We start from the raw sequence: 6,000 nt of genomic DNA, 5'->3' as shown, positions 1-6,000 counted from the left end.
GTAGCAGAGGAAGTTAGTGAGAAACCAGCAGCATCTGAACTGAATTTTTCTCCCAGAAAACTTTTGATTTATTAAAATACTCATCAGATATTCACTTTATTTACCCTATTTGTTACTGTATCTCCACCTCAAAAGAGCCACAGTAAATGCTTTAAAATACCAGAGGAAAGGTCTTTATTTCACTGAAGTACCCATCAGATCCTCTGCCTATTGTATTTCTACTGAAGTGTTATTTTATAACTTCCTGACCACAAGGTGCATTAGCCTGTGGGAATAGACTCTCAAAGACAAGTGGTGGAATCATTTACAAAGCACTAGAAAATGTAGTGCAGGGACTAATCTTGTAGCAGGTTGGGGCAGTAGACAAGATGACCCAGTGGTCTCTTCCATCTCTAATTTCTATCAATGGAACAAGTTATCCCTCAGTACTCTAAAAGGAGCCATTTCCATTTCTTTCAGTAGCTGCACACTGTGATTAATGGCCATGCCAAACCAGAGCAACTGATCCTTCTACACTGCAGTGGTTCTCAAACTTTTGTACTGGTGACCCCTTTCACATAGCAAGCCTCTGAGTGTGACCCCCACATATTAATTAAAAATACTTTTTTATATATTTAACACCATTATAAATGCTGGATGCAAAGTGAGGTTTGGGGTGGAGGCTGACAGCTCACAACCCCCCATGTAATAAACTCACGACCCCCTGGAGGGTCCCAACCCCCAGTTTCAGAACCCCTGTTCTGCAGCAGGGGTTCTCAAACTTCATTGCACCATGACCCCCTTCTGACAACAGAAATTACTATATGACTCCAGGACATGCTATATGAGAAATAGGCATTATTTATTTATATTATTTGGGGGAAAGGAGTGAACTAGGATACTTTACCCAACTGTCGTCAATCTATATTGTGGCTCACAGTGTAAAATGACTTTCTGATGTTCCAAAAGAATATTCACTCTTATGATCTAGTGTAAATTGAATTATTCCAGGCTGAGTCTCTCATTCTGCTCTGCTAGCAGGAGTGCTGGTCTGTCCATGTTATAACCGTAGGTACTAGGGCCCTGGCAGAACAGGGAGCAACAGAACAATAAAGTTAGTCCTTCTTATGGTTTAGTGGTGCTTACTGTCTTGTATATCTAAGGCCACGTCTACAGTACAAACTTTGGTCAACACAAGTTACATCAGCATAAAGCCACTGCAGTTAGTACATTGTTTGTGTGTGTGGATACTTGGCTCCTTGCATTGGCACAACATGTTAGTCCTCCCTCTGTCATGGCTATTAAACTGACTGAAGGAGATTCTATCCCTTTGGTAATGTGTATTCAACTTTGATGGTGCAAGGAACTAGAGCCATATCCATTCAACCCATAATAGGCAATTACCATCCTTCCTCTAAATCTGCACTCAGTAATGGCACACAACTCTCTGGCAGAAGGTGCCTTTTTGCCCTGTGCAAGGGAAAGGGGCCATGAGGGACCACTACTAAAGAAGATATGTAGGGTGCAGAGGGGAAAGGAAACAGAAGAAAGAGAGAAACATTTGTAACTTAAGACAAAGATCAGAAGTTAGAGCTGTGCAAAGAGTTAGGCAAAATGTTTCCCAGCCTGGCTGCAGGCACAAAGGCCCTGCAGCTACAACTATAGGTTTCTCCATCCCATGTCTCCTACCACCTCTGATCCAGCCTTTCCCAAACCTCTCACTATGGAATAGTCCTGCATTCCTCTGCAGACTTAGGACTAATAGGATCTTGTGACACGAAGAGGACATTAGCTCCTGGAACGCTCACTGATTACATGAGAACACCTACCAAAATTTTAAGGAAATTTGGACAAAAAAAATCCAAGAATGGTATTCAGGAGCGAGGAAGAAAAGGAAAGACTAGGTCAATATTATCGGTTTTCTTCAAGATTCTCGCTGGGGAGAGTGCAAGTGAAGAAAACTAACAATGGAAACCAACTAATGGCTGCGCTGCCTGTAGATATAGATGGTTTGGGGTTCATGGAGCATTGATATGCTTTCCATGACAAGGAAACTGGATAAGGCTACTGCCATTTAGGCATAAGGGGTGCACACCTCCCAAGTTGTGAACTGGCAATGATTGCTAAGCAGGCTTGAAAACACAGATAGGAAAGGGAGGAGCTTGTGGAAGTAGAGAGAGAACTGACAGGGATTTGAGGATTTCATATTCAAACAGTCCCCTTGTGAGAGAAAAAGAGTCAGGCTAGCTGTAACCCTAATAATGCCAGATTTGTAGAAGCAAGGATTGAGTGAGGTGAATAGGAAAGAACTTTATGACAAGTTGTTGTGATCTCGTGTTAGATAAGTATGGAATGTAGACTATAGTCTAAATTGTTGAGGAAAATAAGATATCAAGAGGACATATGTATAAACAAAATGCAGCTGTCACCCATTATTGTATGTAACAAAAGGTATAAATGCTTGCTGTAATTGGTTACCTGGAGAGAGACCTGTTCTGCTCTCTCCCTCCATGCAATTGCTAGAGAAAATAAAGTATCTGACTTGCTGCACCCAACCTGAGAGTGAGAACTCTGTTTTTCTCTGACATGCTTATCTCAAGTAGTTTTTCGTGTCCTTCAACATACAGAAGTCAGACAGGCAATAGAATCATTGCAAAACGTAATCAGGAATAAAAAGAGTATTTCACGTACACAAAAAAAGAGTATTTCATGAGGAAGAAGAGTTGAAGAGTACTTAAACATCAGCAATTATGATCTAGTGTGGATTGCTGAAAGGCAATGGGGTGATTGACTCTCACATTAAATGTCATTATTGATGGGTACAAATTATACAGGAGAGATGAAGAGGGAAGAAAGGATAGCACTTTGTCAAGAGTATTTACAACAGCAGCAAGATACAATTCAGCCATGAAGAGAGCAGCATGAAAAAGAAAAAAAAAAAAACAAAAAACCCACACACCTGAAGTGGACATCTGCTACAGCCTACTCAACTGGAAGAGAGAGAGAGAATGAAAAAATTATGGAGCAACTCTCAAGGTACTCGAAACCACAGGAGACTGTACTCATGGGGAATTTTAACTGCTCAGACATCCATTAACAAATACAGCCAAACATCTGTCAAAGATCTTCCTATATTGCACAGAAGGCAAGTCTAATCTCTAACAAAGGGGCAGTGAGGGGAGGAAGAGAGGATCCTCTGGGAATAAGGTTAGAGTCTAAAAAAATTCCTGGAAACAAATTTCTGATTTCAACAGCAGGTCTGTGCTGACAGTAACACACGACAGGGTACATACTCATGGTGGATTCTCACTTGCCTTAGGCAGAACACCACATGGGAAGCTGCATGGCTATTCCAAATACCTGCACACCTTGGAGGCACTAATACACAATTCATATATGTAGTTAGCTACCTGTACAACTTATGTACAAGAATACACTACAGTATAGTTTTATCAAATACTCAGACAGCTGCTCTTTCTCTTGCCATGCAGAGTTTGGTGGATGTTGTGGGGTTTGTATAAAATGTGATCCAAGAAAGTAGCCGTGACAGGGGGAAGGAGGTGGGGACAAAAAACAAACAAACTAAAAAAAAACAACCCAGCTTTGATCAACGTATGCATAGAAAGGAAGTTATTGAAATTGTGAGAATAAATAAAGCAACACCAAAGAACACAAAATACCTGAATGTAACATGTTAGAAATTTGTTTATTTGACTCATAAAATGCATCTTTCATGATTCCTTGGCATATGTACACATTAAAGACACAAACATATACAATAAATTGGCACAATGTCAACCAAAGGACTCAGTCTCTCCCAGAAAAGAGAGAGAGCCCCAATTTTGTTACCCCATAGCAAAAGGCTGTGCATAAAGATAGGCTTCATGATGTGCCAGGAAGATCAGTGAACTCTGGCTCTGCTGGACCAAAGGGGAAGCAAGTTCCAGAGTTGAGGCACTCTCATTGGATTGACCGGGGTCAAGGAAATAGACTCCAAAAAGTGCTAGAGTTGCTTTCTTGCCATCATCTCAAGTAATCTTCTCAAAAAGGAAGGTTAGACACATGGTTCTAATTGGCAATATCAGCATCAAAAAATGGCTTGTCGAGCAAGAGCCCACCCTAGGTTCATTGAGAACTGCTGCCATCTTGCCCTCCCGTAACGAGGTGCTGACTATCTTTGCACATATCCCTACCCCACCTCCCAACTATATTTTATCCATCAGAGGGGCAAGGGTCCATTTCACAAGTTGCAGGCCCTGAATTCCCCTAGCACCTTGAGAACCACATTAAATGTGGTTGGTCAGAATAAATCAGGATTATCTCACCCATGCACAGACCTATTGCTATGGGAACAACCAGACTTATCTGCAGTGTAGAAATAAGTAACACGGCATGCTGAAACATTCAGCTTTGCATTTGAGAGAAGATAGCCCAGCAGATCCAGGCTGCCTGCATCCCAGAAATTTTCCACTGACATTGTTAAGGAATGGGTTCAGAAGATGCAGCATTAGAGTGCAAGACAGCAAGTTTAGTGGAAATTAAGAAATCTAATAAATATTATTAAAATCTAGTTTTATATAATAAGGCTGAAGAGTCCTATCAGACTCCAGAGATAAGGCATAAAACTAATTCCTGAGGCTAATAAAAACTGGAAGAAAAACAGACCAAAAAATTGTACGTGGAAGCTGAGTGTGACAACAAAACAAAAATGGACAGTCAGACAAGATATGCAGGGAAAAATAAGTACAGTAAAACAAGATGATCAAGTTGATGTTAGCCAGTGAGGTTAAAGGAAATAAGGGGTTTTATATCAGGGGGAAAAGTAATGCCAAAGAGAAATTCAATCCATTAATAACCAAGGCCGGAATGACATTAACAGCAGAAGAATGGCTGAGGTATTGATTTCCTTTTAAGTTTCTCTTAACGAGAAAAATAAGAAAAAGATGTGTGGATAGTAATGAAGACCTTTAAAATAGATGTATCTGGTTTTGATCAAAGACTATTTAAATCATCATGTTGTTAGGTGAATTAGCTAGTGTATTTATTAAACCACGTTTTAAAAAACAGTACTTGGTCACAGAGAATAGGGAAGCACCAGAGGATTGAAATCAGACAACCGTCTGACCAATTAGAAAATGTATGAAAAGCAATCCTGGCCATGGTTAACTTAATTACTTTATCAGAGATTGAAGTTAAACAAATACAAGTAAAAAGAGAAAAATCTTCAAACAAAGAGGAAGATAATACAACCAAGACAAACTAAGTCACCTCAGTTTATAAAGAGCAAGCCATGTCAAATACTGGAAATACTCACATATGTGAGTAGCCCTGCTTAATTCAGTGGCACTACTCATGTATGAAGTTATTCCTGTGTTCAAGTGATGGTGTAAACTGCTACCTGTGCTGTGTTACTGGGGAGGGGAAGTTTTATAAAGAGCTGCTGTTACATTAGAGAATCAGAGGGGTAGCCGTGTTAGTCTGGATCTGTAAAAGCAGCAAAGAGTCTTGTGGCACCTTATAGACTAACAGACGTTTTGGAGCATGAGCTTTTGTGGGTGAATACCCACTTCTTCGGATGCATGTTAGGTTAGAGTTGGTTGAACCAGTTGTAGGGGTACCATCTGTTCCCAGGCTGGCTATACTGACTGGCAATCACTTTGTCAACTCACATTGGGGTGAGCATACCTAGTAGAATGCGGGAAAGATACCATGGCCAGCTTAAGATCAAGAGAGGTTCTTGTGAGCATGTTCAGCAATAGAAGCAGTTCACTTGTCATTGATATTAAATATACTGCATATGTCTAGTGTAGCAGCTCATGCCCATTTGCTGTCCCTATAAATAAAAGTAGGGAGAGACAGAGAATTCCATTCATGTTCTTATACGAAACCCACTACCATGCTTTCTGAGAACCAGACCTGCCGATAGGAAGAAATCTGCTAGAATGAGCAACTTCCAGGCAGGCCATCGGCCATGGACAGGACACAATTAGGGGTATGGAATGACTTCCATATGAGGAGAGA

This window comes from Gopherus evgoodei, chromosome 1 (assembly GCF_007399415.2).
Source record: "Gopherus evgoodei ecotype Sinaloan lineage chromosome 1, rGopEvg1_v1.p, whole genome shotgun sequence".
NCBI lineage: Eukaryota > Metazoa > Chordata > Testudines > Testudinidae > Gopherus > Gopherus evgoodei.
The sequence above is the reverse complement of the archived record's forward strand: the minus strand, read 5'-3'. Positions refer to the sequence as shown.